The sequence below is a fragment of the Micromys minutus genome, assembly GCF_963924665.1.
Source record: "Micromys minutus genome assembly, chromosome: 2".
Taxonomy (NCBI): Eukaryota; Metazoa; Chordata; class Mammalia; order Rodentia; family Muridae; genus Micromys; species Micromys minutus.
This window is the reverse complement of record NC_137971.1, coordinates 18,103,499-18,118,655: the sequence shown is the minus strand read 5'-3', so window position 1 is coordinate 18,118,655 and position 15,157 is coordinate 18,103,499.

Genomic DNA, 15,157 nt, shown 5'->3' with positions numbered 1-15,157 from the left:
AATGGCTGTGACCCCATTGAAGCTCCTCCTGCCGTGTCTACCTGCAGCTTCCCCCTGACAGATGTTAGCACTAGGCACACCCGCTGTTTCAGAGCAGTCCATCATTGAACCCCAGATCCCCCGCAGGGTCTCTGTGTAGCCCTGGCTATCCTGGAACTTGCTCTGTAGATGAGGCTAGCCTTGAATTCATAGAGATCCATCCACCTCTGCCTCCCAAGTGCTAGAGTTAAAAGCTATCTAGCTTCTTCAACTCATCTTTAGACCTGGGGTTTATTTCGGTTCATTAAGTTCCGGGCCCTACCTCGATAGGGAAGATAACCTGACTTTCAGGTGAAGGTCAAAAAGAAGAGATGTCCATTCTTGGTGTGCCAACTGACAAAAGTTAGCTTGGGAAGACAATTTAGTTATTTCTTACAAAATTAAACATACATGTAGCACATGGTTCAACTCACTCCTGGTGTTTCCCTAAAGGAATAAAACTAGGTTTACATAAAAATGTATGTATGAATGCTTTTTTAAGCAGCAGGATTCAAAACCAACAAACAAAAAATTCTCAAAACATCCCCAAAATTATTCAGTAGATTAGTAAACCTGTGGGGAACCCACCTAGTGGCTCCTGCCCAGCCACACAAGGATCAAATGTGATGGCCAGTGACCCTCAGAGGCACCTTGCGGTCACAGGAGCTAGCCTCATCACTGAAGACCTCTTGACTGCATTTTTAGAACATTTTGGAAGAGGCAAAACCACAGTGAAAAGGACACGTTAGTAGTGGTAAAGGTTCTGGATGTGACTTCTAAGGTAGCAGGAGGTTTGGCTAGTAACCTGATTGAAGTGGGCTGTGTGTGCGTCTGCTGTGTGAGCAGGCCTGCAGGCTGCTACAATGGAACTATCAGTGAGCTAACTTTCCCCCTCCCACACATACCCAAAGATACAATTATCCCAAGGCAACCAATATAACAGCAGGGCTTAACATGTAGCTCAGTAGTAGAGCTCTTGTCCCATGAGCTTCAGACCCTGGGTTTAATCTCCAGCAATCCCTGGTCAGCAAGAGCAACAACACCCTCAGGGAGCCTTAAGTTTCAAATAAGATTTTAAAAAGCATGACGAAAAAGACACATCATTGCTAGCATGTATCCAGACCTAACAGTGCCAGAAAGGGGAGCATCACAGGGACTAGGCTGGTGCTGCAGATCCTACTTTCTGTTGCACCTTGACCCCAGACTTCCCTTGCTTTATAGGAATGCTCCCTCCTGACAGCCCAGTCTGAAGGAGCACCAGTTCCTAGGCTTTCTCTGGAGTACCTAGAAGCTGGTCAGGAGGCACCAGGACCCTCTGCCTGCTATATTCTGGGGACCAGCTGGCTGGCTCTAGGGACAGAGGTGTGAATCACACTTGAGTGTTACTTGGAGCTCTGCCCACTCTCTGGGATTCCAGAGAAAGGAAAAGCACCCTCTGTTTCTATCAATGAGCAGTCGCTCCACCCTGTTACCAGGAAAGACTCCGGAAGCAAATTAACTGGAGTCAGCTAAACTAGCCAGGAACTTGAGAAAGCATGCATGAATAATCCAAGGATGCTGGGAATGGGGACCCCAGGGTAGCTAGCTCCCAGCTGAAGCTGGTGTTGGCAGATATTCTGGGCCTGTCTGAGGCTGGAAGCTATGTAATGACTCACTGGACACAAGGTTGCATCAGGAGGGAAGAGATGGGAGAGCTCAGTGGTGGCCCTAGCCATTTGTAGTTGGGAGGAGGTGCATTCTTGGAGTGTTGTCTATGGCTTGAAGAAATGGGCTAGGTAGTGGGGCAGAGCCGGGCCACTTGGGGTGGCTCTGGGGCTACCAGTGTCAGCAGTCAGTACTTTTCCCCCTGGGTTACTCATCCAGCTTCAAAACAACCCCACCCACTTGCTTCGGAGGCTGCCCTGAATTTTTCACCTTTGGGCTATCATGCCAAGAAGAAATATCAGCCCAGGAGGAAGCTTTTGGCCAAGTTCAAAGGGAAATGGAAAGTCTTTGAAACCTGCCTTTAGATGGTGACGGCCTGACCCACCCAGATTTTCCCTTCTCAAAAATATGCTCAGAGCTCAAAAGCCCGGGTGTCATGTAGACATGGGTGTGGCAGAGCAGCAAGGAAAACAGAAACAGGAACACAGCTGCAGCCTCACTCAGAGAAACCTCAAACCTGTGCGAAGGAGCTCAGCCTGCTCAGGCAGGTTCCTGTGAGGACTCCGGGGACACTTGGAGGGGTTGAGCCTGGAGCACGTCCAGCATCCCTGGTTGCAGATTTGGAGACGATTCCTGGCCCAAATAGGAGGACCCTCGGCTTTGTCCCACCTACCTGGCTGTCTTAGTTCCCCCGAGATCCAGCAAGTGACCAAGCCATCACCTAGTAGGGATCCCCCACCTGGCAGTGTTTCTGAAGCCTGGACTATGCAAGGCAGGAGCTTCAAAGACTCCACCCTCTGCAGAGGAGGTAGGCCAGGGTTCCATTTTGAACACACACTTCTGTTCTACAGTTTGCTGTCATCGCCATGACAGACAAAGAACTTCTCCTGTCCTCCTTCCAGCAGGGCAAGAGGGTTTGACCCAGAAAGGATAATCTTGGGTCTCATCCAAGCCTGATGCACACCTTTCCCCTGGAGAAAAACTTGGAGGCAGCCTTTCTGGAAGTTCTATCCAGCCGGCACTGTTTAACCTAGAGTTACTCGGTTATCCATTGAGTAATCAGTACCACAAGACTCGAGTCTCACCTGAACCAAGCTGCCAGAGGCCCTTGACAGCATCTCTCAGCCCAAGCCCAGAGTTCTGTTCTCTACACTGTGGTGTGGCCCAGACTCTGAGGCATGTTGTTTTGCTAACTGTTTCCTGGTGGGTTCTGCCAGTGGGAGGCAAGAAGGAGACAAGAAGATGGAAGAGGGAGCGGGGCCTTGCTGTTCCTGGATACCTCACCCAGGGATGGTTCTTTATCTTGGTAGCTAAAGCTCTGTGTCTAGCTTTGGCATTCGGTTCTAGACTCAGTTTCTTTGCCTGCTTCAGCTGTGCCAAGCAAAGTAGCCCCTTCCTCTATCTCCAGCCCAGGCTCCTAGCTTCTAATAACACCTTTCTGTGTGTTTTTGCCTGGGGCTGGCGGCTGCTGTTCTCCGTCAATTCATTCCAGTATCACAATGCTTATTTTCTATGTATTCATCTATGTATCTATCTGTGTTTCTTTCATCTGTCTTTTTTTCATCTGTCCAATAACTAGTTAGCCAATGCACTAGATTAAATTTTCTCTGTTAAAGTAACTGCTGTGGTTTCAGTCTTTCTGACCAGACACTGGCTGCTACACACCCGATGGCTGCCAAGCCGATGGAACAAGGAAGCTGTAATTTCCCATCTGTTTTCCATTCATCCAAGGACTAGGTGGCTGCCACTTTACCTAGTCACCACACTGTGCTGAGGCCATTCTGGCCCCAAACAAGAGATCCTGATATCCTGTAACCCAATCAGGGGCAAAATTATGGATTTCTCTTTATCTTAGAAGTATCAGGACATGGAGAGCCCTAGCAGGGAGGGGGGTACAGTTGTCTGCCTTCAGGGCTCCTTGGGCTTACAGACACCCCCATGGTCAGGAGACATCCCTCTAAATTCCTAGATCCAGGGTTTCTCCAGGGTTACCCTTTTGTGCCCATCTCTCTTTCCATAGCCAGTTAGGGACAATCCCTATGGTGCAGTGGAATTCCTCAGGGCCAGAGGGAACGAGGGGAGTGCCAACACACTCCGAAGAAACAGAAAGTCAGGACTGGGAGAACCTAAGGACTTTTCCTATGCTACCATTTTACTGATGGATACAGAGAGGTCAGGCAGCTTGCTAAAAGCTCACAGTCGTTAGAAGCAAGCTGTGGCTAAAGCAGGATTCTCCATCTCCAAAGAACTCCTGACTCCTCTCATGGGTCACAATGAAACCACTGGGTTGCTGGCTCTCCAAAGGCCAGCTGAGTTGAAAGAGCTCTCTGCTAAGCCCCGACTTAGCTGACACTTCCTCTGAGCTCTCCCCCTTGATCTCTGTCTTACCTGTCTGTGAGAGAACTTATAGCCTGGGTTAATTGATGGGGAAAAATCCACCCTAAATGTGGGTAACTCCATCCCATAGGCTGGGGCCTTGGACTGAATAAAAAGAAAATGACTGAATACCAGCGTCATCTCTGATGTGGATACAACCTGGCCAGCTGCCTCCATGTGGACTTGGAAGCCTTCAACTAGGATCTTGTACTCAAACCACAGGCTGGGAGGTGCCATTCTACTGAAGGTTCCTGGGAATCAGGGCAGCATCTTATCCATAGGAGTCCAGACACACTGTTCTACTGATCAACCCTGCTTATCCCCTAAGGGGTTTCATTTTCTCTGGCAAGCTTGACAAGAGAGAAGAGAAACATCTCTTCCCTTTGAGCTGCAAAAGCAGAGGCTGTTCTTAGAAAGCATACCTAGATTCTGTCCCTAACGTTAGAGAATCACAAGTCCCGTTTGCAGCAGGAGACTTTTTACCTTGGTTCAATGCCTTTAAAGTCCAACGAGACTAAAAGTCACCCAGGAAGGTTCTTAATGCCACGCTTCTGCCTTTATTCCCACTGAGCTTCCCCAACAGCCCCCCATGTGTGGCAAGGGGGTGTCTAAAAAGTTTAATGCTCTGATTGATTTCCATGCTCAGCCAGACTGAGGCACACCGCCTAGACAGATAGCAGAGGGGCTTCAAGACTGTCGTCTGGCTGGTGTGGGGAAAAGGGGTGAAGATGGGGATCTGAAGCGCAGAGAATGAAGAGATGCCTTCAAACCCTTTGAAGCTGAACATCTGGCCCAAAAAGAGCTTTGTGGATTGAGATTCTGGGCTCCGTCCTTTGATTCCCTTTTCTTGCTCAAGGGCAACTCCTGTGGGGTCTGGCTGCCTCTGAATCACGGAGTGGGATGATGAAGACTGGTACCCTGCTGTCCTCCCCTGATGGTGGCTCTGTGCCCTCTCATCCCCTTCAAGGGCTTCTGTGCAAATGTGATGTTTGTGACATCAACCCCACAGAGAGTTACACAATGGCATTTGCAATCTCCCTTTGATTTTGATGAAAATCATTACTTTTTGTTTTGTGTCAGGTCTGATAAAAAAAAAAATAAAGAAAATCATATTTGAAAAAGAAGAAGCTAGGAGCCAAGGAAGGCATCTCAGCCACCTAAGCGTGAGGACCTACCTGAGTCTGGATTTCCAGGGCCAGTGTGCAAAGCCAAGTGGTGGTATGTATCCCAAATTTCAGTGCTGAGACAAGATGGAGGCCAGCCAGTCTAGTCAAACTTGTGGGCTCCAGGCTTAGTGAGAGATCCTGTCTTAAGAGATAATGTGGAGAGAATCAACTGTAGGATGCTCATCTTAAAGAAAGCAGCAGAGAAGCCAGGATTGTCAATCATGTGGGCCTATTTTCAACAGAAGAAAATGGTCAACAACGTGTCACCTGGAACACCAGAGCGAAAGGTGGTCAATCGCCCTGGTGATCCTTTGCTTTTCTATCAGGAACCAGCCTGAACCGGAATCCCCCAATATCCTGAGTAGTGTTCAGGTTCTGATGCTTCATGAACAGAGCACATGCCTATGCAGGAGGCCCCAGGTACTTTCTGACCTCCAACAATAGAATCTGTCCTTATGCTTAGCACAGATCTTTCTCTAGGCCCCAGCCGAGAGCTCTGGTTATAATCACTATAAAGGTCACAGGTCACGAGTTTTTCTATGTTTATATGTACAAAAAGTAAGCTACAAGGTCAGTCCCTAGAGGTCTTGGCCCAGGGTCTGCAAAGATGACACTGTTCTGAATTTCATTCTGATCTCTCCCACAATCCACCCTTCCCCAGCTTGTGGGCTTGTGGGGGTTCCCAACAATCAGCCTCTTTCCTACATGCATACTTATACACACATACACAATAATTTTTAAGTGTGTTTACTTCTAAATTTTATCATCTATCTATCTCACCCATCCATCCATCCATCCATCCATCCATCCATCCATCCATCCATCCATCTATCCATCATATGATAGCTTCAGAAAATTTATGCATTAACCAACATTTGAAAATAGCGTACACTGTAGTGGTAAATATTAGAAAAAGGAACACCAATTCTCACTATTGCTGGCACCATAGAGCCACATGGCATCTGCGGGTCATTTTTATCTCAAACTGCAAAATGTCTCCACCCAACTCACTAAATTCCCAATTTCCATCCCAGTCTGTCGCCTGTTACTCTGGTCACAGCAGCTGCCCTCCTGTGACTCTCTGTTGCTGGCAGTGGCAGCCCTCTTGGCTCTCTGCCCCCAGCAGTCTGGCAGTCTCTCCACTGTGGACCCTGCTCACATTCCCAGCAACTGCCCCCTGTGGTTATTGTCACAATCCCCACTAGCCTGACAAAAATCAAAACTCTAGAAACTTGTAATTTATCAATCAGATTTATATTAGTAAATTCTCACTCCACAAAACATCCATATAATAAACTCAGAGCCAGTCGATATTGCTATAAACTGCCCACCTAGATGAGACAAATTATTCTATAGTAATCCATCCCTTATAAGATATTCATAGCTACCTGTGGCTATTTAAAGCCACAGGAAGGTGGACCATCTGCTTCCTCCTCCATCTTGGCTTCTTCTCCCTCCTCTCCTATCTCTCTGCCTTTCCAAAACTCTGTCCACACCATTTTTACTGCCCAATCACAGGCCTTGCCTTATCCTGTGCTGGCCCTCACCTGCATAACAATCACAATTCACCCTTTCTTTCAAATATCTACCCCAATAGTATACAAAATGTCAAACAACCCAACTGGATGTGTGTCCATCCTATCTTTCTGGAAATTTCTCTCCCTGCTGGTCCAGTACACACACACTCTTGACTCCAGTCTAGATCCCAGTCTAGCCCATTTGGACTGATCCAATTCCAAACAGCTCCAATCATGTTTTCCCCTTCCAACAGGTTGGTCAAGGTATATTATTCCAAGCGTACAGTGGTGAGTTCTCAGGAACGGGGGGGGGGGGTGGTCTCCTGAGTGCTGTGAAGAGCAGAGGCCACTGGGGAGTGAGATGGGGATGGTGAGGAGCCTGGGGGTTTACAGACCCTGGTTTACAGTCTTTCTCAGGATTCGGTCCCCATGCTCGTGGTTTTTGCTGCATCCTTGTCTAGTGTGCTCATTTGTCTTTCTGGGTTTTTTGTCACCTGGGCGAGCACCTTAAGGGAGGAGGAAATTAATTTGGTTTGTATTTTTAGCCCATCATGGTGGAGAGAACATGGTAGGCTATAGCAACTTATCTCACGGTAGCCAGGAGAGGGAGGGGGAAAGGGGAGAGGGGGAGGGAGGAGAGAGGAGGGGGGATATGGCAGTAGAGAGAATGCCAGAGGTAGGTGAAATAAAAGGTCTTTCTCCCTTATATTTCACACTGGCCTCAGCCTATGGGACAGCACACTCATGTTTAACATGAGTGTGCCCCTTAGGATACATCCTTGCAGATCCATCAGGACATTGATTTTACTATTCCCCTAGGAGGAAAATCAAATTTAAACATCATATGAGCTCACACTCATTTTCTGTGACTTGCAACCATCACGTGCTGACTCATGATCGGGGGACAAAGATTCGCTCGCTGTCCTAGTCAATGACAGGAGCTGCCTGGGTAGAGCAGCAAGGCCAACGTGGATATTAACGCTAGGCATTTGTTTGGGGGCACCAAATGTATGCTAGACATGGATAAGTGCTTAATGCACGTCAACTTTAAAATCTCTACAACCCTAAGAGGCAGGTTCTATCATCATCTCAGAAAAAGGAGCTGAGGTTCAAAGAAAAGAGACAGCTCCCTCAACACAATAACCAGCAGAGCCAAGATCCAACCCAATTCGGCGTGAGTTGAAAAATCTATTGTCTTTCATTGCTGCTACGCTATTTTTTTCCCATGTACTGTAGAACGCGCAGAGCCCGTCAGGCTGTTAATATTGCATGTAGTTGGCATTCGAAGAGCCGGAGGGTCTGCTGGGTCAGAGTTGCAAGTGGAGGTTGTCCAGTACCCTGGAGAGCTCCCACCGATTTCAAGCCCACTTGGTTCCAGAGGCAGGAGCTTACCTGGCAGCTCAGTTTCCAGCAGGACCCTCGGGATGCTCACAGCTCTTTCACTGGTATGGGCAGAGATGACTCGTCTATGGGGATATCCCAGGTTACCTCCCTCATCCCGTCCTAACCTCCTCTAAGCTTCATCTACAACAGCTCTTAGGAGGGGATGCTTACTTAGGGTGCCAGAGTGTTGAAGATGACTTAATCTCTTTGTAGTCAGTTCACCTTTTCATAGATGAAGAAGCGGAGGAATGTGATCTGTTAATCATGCCAAGCCTCCTTCGGCAATGTAAAACCAAACTGACTGCTTTGCATAATAAAAGGTTAAAATTATGAGCCGTTGAGGGAACAAATAAAACTTGATCATTCAGCCTTGAAGTGTGTGCCTGGCATCTCCGCTCTTGCCTTTCCCCCTTTCCCCTGTCATCATGGTCTGCCCTCTACCACAGCTGTTTATTTTTAATCCACGTTTCCCTAAAATAGATATTTATAATTTTCCTGCAGTGTCTCTGGCAGCACCTTCTGCATCGACCAAGAGCAAGAGTATTTCCTTGACTGTGTGCATTTGGGGTTTTCTTTGACATATAGATGGATCTTTTGCCTGACATCCAAGCTGTTTATTTGTGGGTAGTGTTGGCTGGTTCAGACTTCCTTAATAAGTTCTTCATGACTGCATTTTGATGACGTTAATGAAATCATTCTGAATATCAGTGGGCAGATAATGAGTCCCGAGGCAGGGCCGGGGCCAGGGCCCAGATGGAGGGAGGGATGGGGTGGCGGGTGGGGTGGCGAACAACGTTAACTTTTCTGCTCCAGAAGGAAGGTGATGGTAGACCTTTAGACCCCCAAGTCCTTCCTTGTCTTCCTCCATCTGGAGACATGTGGCAGGAAGCATCCTGGGGCTTGGCCATTCTGTCCCTAGCCTAGGTGGGAGGGTGACATGGTAGGTCTATGCTCTGGAATAGAAGTTAGCTGGGGTTTTCCTTTTTGAGCTTGGAGAGACCCTGAGTTAGGGTGTTGATGTTTTCTAATGTATTGGCCTGTGTACCCTACTTCTTTTCTGCCCTTACGGATACTACCTGACCTGACTCCGTATCCTCTCCCCCCCTTTCACCCTACTGATGGAGCAGCCTGCAGCTCTCCAACCCTCCCTCCCAATCAGAGGTTGGCCTGGGCTCCCATCCACACATTCGGCCTATTTTCTGGGCCCGAGGGTAGAGGAAGCTCCATCGTTCTTCTCCCTGAGCTAATGGGTCATCAGAGACTGTCTCTTCCAGGCTGAACCAGCAGTTGAGGGAACTGAAAGAGGACATCAAGGTTCTTAATGGAACCTCATCTCAGGAAAGGCAGAAAGTGACAGGGCTGTTAGGCCAGGGTGCCATACCCAGTTACATGGTTGTGCCGATGACACCCAACCCAAGCTGTGTAGAAAGGACCCATTCATTGCTATAACAGATTTATGAGGAGTGTGGACAGGTTTCTGGCAACCATGTGTCTTACACTAGCAATATCAATATCTGACAGTATTACTTTTACAGCCAGAGTGGATTGAGGGGAATCTCTGCATCTTATTTAAAGTGAGCCTCATTTCTGTTCATTGTGCTGGGCTCGAGCAATGTGGACCTAGACTTGTTTCCAAAGCTTCTGTGTGGGGTAAAAGGACAGCTGTTGGCAGGGTAGGTGGGTTCTCGGGAAATAGTCCTGTGATTGAGTCAACTCCAGTCGATCCTCTGTGGACCACGTTGGTGGTAAAGCCTGGTGACCTCATATACACGGATGTCAGTGAAGGCCTGAAAATGAAGCTCACTTGCTTTGGAATCTGGAATTTGAAGTTGTTTAAAAACTCTGATCCCATAATATACACAGGGCTGCACAGGCATGGGCCAGATCCATCCCCCCCCCACCCCTCCCCGCACCCCGCCGTCCACCCCTGGGAACAGTAGTTCCATTTCATGTCTCTAGACATTCCAGACTTGCTGGACTAACAGTCTGCTCTTCAGAAGTGCCATTCAATAGCTGCAGCCCTGCCCTGCCCCTCTGGCTCTTCCTGTTTTTTTTTTTAAAAAAAAAAAAAAAAAAAAAGCAGGCAGACATCGACGGAGTGTGGGGCCAGGGTCAGCAAGGCAACTGCAGAGGGCACTGGGTGAACCAGCTGTGCAGCTATGACTCTGGGCAATGGATGACCCAACAGAGCAGCCAGCCAAAATGTCCCTCAGGGAGGTCACTGGGAGGCCAGGATCCGTGGCTGCTTTTCGAGGACACACAGACAGTGCCTCCTCTCAGCTAATCAGGGGGGAAGCTGGAAGAGAAGACACAGAAGGCCACAGTGACTCAGATAGCTGTGCATCTGGATAGCTCACCTCCCAACATGAAGTGTAGGAGCCTGGGAAGGGGAAGGCTCACAGGTGAATCTACGTCCACCTTGGCCTTGCCACAGAAGCCAGAAGCTCTCAGACCACCCTGGGGCAGCTTGGATGGAGGAAAAATACATTCTTTTCCCATCTGGGAATGGACCACTGCCCCAGCCCAGCTCTGTGGCCCCAGCTGTTCTCTCAGCTGGGGCACAGAGGTGCCAGCACAGCAGAAGCACCCGGGCAATTGTTTTTACAGAGCCTCTGGGGTTGTGTGAGTCGTCTCTCGCGCCTGGAGAAACTATTCCCCTGAACCAAACATCTCAGGCTGTGCAAAGCTGATTTAAAAAAAAAAAATAGATTGGAGTCAGAGCAGCAGAAATGGGAAGAAGGATTGAGTGTTCAATGACTTTCTAAAAATTCGGCTATGGGTTCCACCTGGAGAAGGGGTGTGGAAGGGCATGGGGCTCACGGTAGGGTGAGGGTGGATAGCATCGCTTAGAGGAGAGCAGGAGCTTCATTGGAAAATGAGTCACCCTTGGCCAGGTATAACAGGAACTGTGTTCTTTATCACCACATGATCATGGTACCCTTGCTGAGAGCTAGCTTCGCATGAGGAGCTGACCATTATCCCTTCACATGATTTCCAGAGCACAGGTTTGTGAACTACACTGCTATTGTTAGTTCAGGCTTCCATAGCAAAACACTGTAGCCTGGGTGGGGAAACAGACATAGAAATGGAATTTCTCTGAGTTTGGGGGTCTAAAAGCTCACGACAAGAATGCCCTATATGGTCAGGTTCTGGGGTAGGTATTCTTCAAGCTACAGATCTCTATTGTGCTCTTACATATGGGAGGGGAGGAAGAGGGAGGAGGAGGAGTGAGGGGAGACACACATGGGGGAGGAGGAAGGAGGAAGGGAGAGAGGGAGAGGGGGAGGGAGGGGAAGGAAAGGGAGGGAAAGAGAGATGGAGGGAGGGAGGGAGAGAGGGAGAGGGGGAGGGAGGGGAAGGAAAGGGAGGGAAAGAGAGATGGAGGGAGGGAGAGAGGGAGAGGGGGAGGGAGGGGAAGGAAAGGGAGGGAAAGAGAGATGGAGGGAGGGAGGGAGAGAGGGAGGGAGGGAAGGAGGGAGGGAGGGAGGGAGGGAGGGAGGGAGGGAGAGAGAGAGAGAGAGAGAGAGAGAGAGAGAGAGAGAGAGAGAGAGAGAGAGGGAGAGAATACATACATATACCACTACCACTCTGGGGTCCCTTTTATAATAGGTCTAAAAGCCCACAAGACCTTCACACTGACCGTCTGAAGGCTCCACTCCTAAGACCATCACATATGGATTTCAATGTGAATTTTAGTGCACAACATACCATTAGTGCCTTTCCCCAGAAAGGAAGGAGCTGCAGCAGTAGCTAGCCTGAAGCCACCCAGCTAGTAGGTAGCTATGGCAGGTCCTAGCTCGGGTCTCTCCAACCATCTCCACGTGCTTAGCCATAGGTGGAGTGGGCAGAAGACCTTCCAGAGGGCATTGCATCTACGCTGCCAGAGTGGGGGTGGCTTCCCAGCAAAGACATGGGGCGGGGCTGTCCTAAGAATGTACAGTCCTAATAAGCTGGTATAAAAGGCACAAAATTCAGGTATTTTATTTATAAGTCATAAGCCTAGACTGGGCAGATTTAGGCTATTCTAGCTTACTCTTCACCTATAAAGGCCCTTGATACTTGCCGTTTCTCTTGGCTATGTGGTTCTGGTCCATGGCTGCTTCCCTATCAGTTCTAGCCTTCTATTGGCCAATTAAATTGTGGAGACAGTTCACAGGCACCACTTGAGTGATGGTGTGCTCTCCGAGGGCAACTACATCTTGAGGAATTTTTAACATTAGTTTATAAGCAGCACCAGGCCAACCCGCTACAGAGAACAGTGGCGGGTTCCAGTGCATTGGGTTGATCTGCAATGCGTGAAATGTACAATACAAGAGGAATGAGACTGTGTGCCTAGCACATGTGCCGTGAATGTCAGGGGCCTGGGAAGTTGGGGACACACTGGGAAGGCGGCCTTTGTCTGGGTGTCTGGCAGAGGTGCACGGGATTCAATAAGCAGGTGGTTGCCCTGGAGAGGGATGCCACTGACACTTAAAGGACTTTTTAAAGCTATCCAAAGCTTGTACAGGTCAGAACCCTGGGCCTGCCCGTGACACTCTCTGGGGAGGAGCTGGGGACAAGTCTTGCACAAGCTCCTCGAGTGGCTCTGACTTAGGTGTTCACTGTAGGACAGTGAAACCCAGGAGACATGAGGAGTGCGGGACAGGCTCCATCCCAGAGAAAATAGAAAGGGCAGGAAGGCAGTCCCGGCTGGACCTTGGGCACCAGGACACAGAGAAAGGCTAGCTACCATTAGGGCAGATCCTGGGTTTGCAAGAGGACCTCCCTGCTGGAATGAGGTCCACTGATCATTGCAGGACTTCCTGTGGCTTTAGAATAAATAAATCCAGCTCCCTTCCGATTCTTTAAGAACCCATGCTGCCATGCCCTGGGCTGTTTCTCCACCTTGCCCACTGCCTTTTTATCCACATGGCTCTACTTTCATGCTTCTACCTCCAAGCATCTGAACACACCGCCCCTTCTGCTCTGAGAACAGTTCTCCAAGTGGAGAACAGTTCTCTTTCCACCACAGTCCTAAGGGAAGAACCCAGGCTTGCATGTTTTTCTAGGTGATGTCCCTACCTTCTGTCTCCAAACACTGCCCACTGGAATTGTGCTTTCTTTCTCACTGCTATTCCAGGATACCTTCCTTCTCAGGTACCATCAGCTCTCTGAGGTCCGGAAGAACCCTATGGTCAGTCTTGCATAATTGTACCTCTCCATGGCCTATTGCTTTATTAGCTTATTAGTGGTGTGTGTGTGTGTGTGTGTGTGTGTGTGTGTGTATGTGCAAGAGAGAGTATTGTGTGTATGTGAATGTGTGTGTGAGAGAGTGTGTATATGGTGTATGCATGTGAATGTGTGTGTGTGTGTGTGTGTGTGTGTGTCAACAGCAAGGCTGCAGGAAAATCTCTCTGGCAACTTTTGAAATGCTTTCTAAAAATGGATTTAATCTCCTGTCCTGGGAAAGCAGGGAGAATCATATATCCCTTTAAGCTTTGGTGTCCAGGGACATGTTTGTTCTCACTCATTCTTCACAAGGTAAAATAAACAGTGACATCAGCTGAAGGTAAGTTCTCCTTCCTCATGGCGTTGATTCAAATGCTGTCTCTGCAGGAAGACCTTCCCAACTGCCTCCCCCGTCAGCTGGCCAGGTATGGCTGGTCTTTCTGTGTGCTGGAGCTTTGCTTGTCTTTGAGATGCTTCAGTCATGTCAGGGCTGGGCCCCACGTGTCCAAGGAATTTCTGTGCATGTCTGGATTCATCTAGATGGTTTTGCTAACAAAAGGAACTTCACTTGAATCTGCTCAATCAGTGAGGATGAAAAGGTGGCTCCAGCAGCCTGTGAGGTAAGAAGCATTCAAGGACTGGGCAAGGCTCCTCCCCTTCTCCCATCCTCCCCTTCTTCCCTCTTCCCCTCCCCCCTCCTCCCCTTCTCCATTTCTCCTCTCCTCCCCTCCTCTCCTCCTCCCGTCCTCCCCATCATTCCCTTCCCGTCTCCTCCTTTTCCTCCTCTTCCCCCGATGCCCCATATTCAGGCTCTTTTCTTTCTATGGAAATGCCACCCTCTCCCTAACGACCTGTGCATGGTGGCGTGTGAGCACTGCTTGGCCCGGGCTTCCTGCATCACTGACTGCTACCCATGGACTGAGCCTCCTGCTCTATGTTCTCAGCTCACACTGCCTGGCAGCACTGCTTGGGTCACTCCAGGCCTTTGACCAGCCCCCCGTGGTTGGGAAGGGACTGACTGACATCCCCAGGGTTACCATCCTGTTTTCAAAGCACCTGTAGCACACACATAGGAAGGAGAGAAGGGGTTGCTAAAAGAAAGAGACACAGGAAATGTGCCAGGAAGTTTGAAATGATACAAGTTTACCAGGATCTTATAATTGCTTCTATTTAAAGTGTCTGCACATAAAACACACCACTATTTATGATTCCATTACTGAGTCAAAGTGAGAGTGTGTATGTGTCATGGTTTTAAAGACGAAGCAGGGCTACAAAGATGACTCAGTCGTTAAGAGCACTTGTTGCTCTTGCAGAGGACCAGATTTTTGGTTTTCAGCATCAAGGTCAAGATGCTCACAATTGCCTGTAACTCGCTCCAGGGTTTCTGATGCCCTCTTCTGGATTTCTTAGGCACATGCACTTGTGTGTGTGCACACACGCAAGCATGCACATGCAAATAAAACACATCTTTTTTAAAAGTAGGAAACCCAGCTCAGACAAGTAAAGTGACTTAGTAAGTGGCTGTTTTAGAATTCAAATGGTATAGCTGCTTATTCCTCAGGGTCCAACTCTGTCCCATTGTTCCTGGTAATGCAGACGATCCTATTACTAGATGTAAACTGATAACTTCCTTTGTTCCCACTTTGGAATTGTGTTAGTCAGGCAAGTGTTGGTGAGGACACAGCGACAAACAGTCCTCAAATCTCAGTGACTTAAACCAATAGTTTTCTTTCTTGCTCTGTGAACATGGTCATTACAGGTCAGCAAGAAAACTGTGCTCACCACAGGAGCTCAGAGATGAGCAAATGGCATAGCTATCATTTCAAGTGTTGCTGATCACTGTCT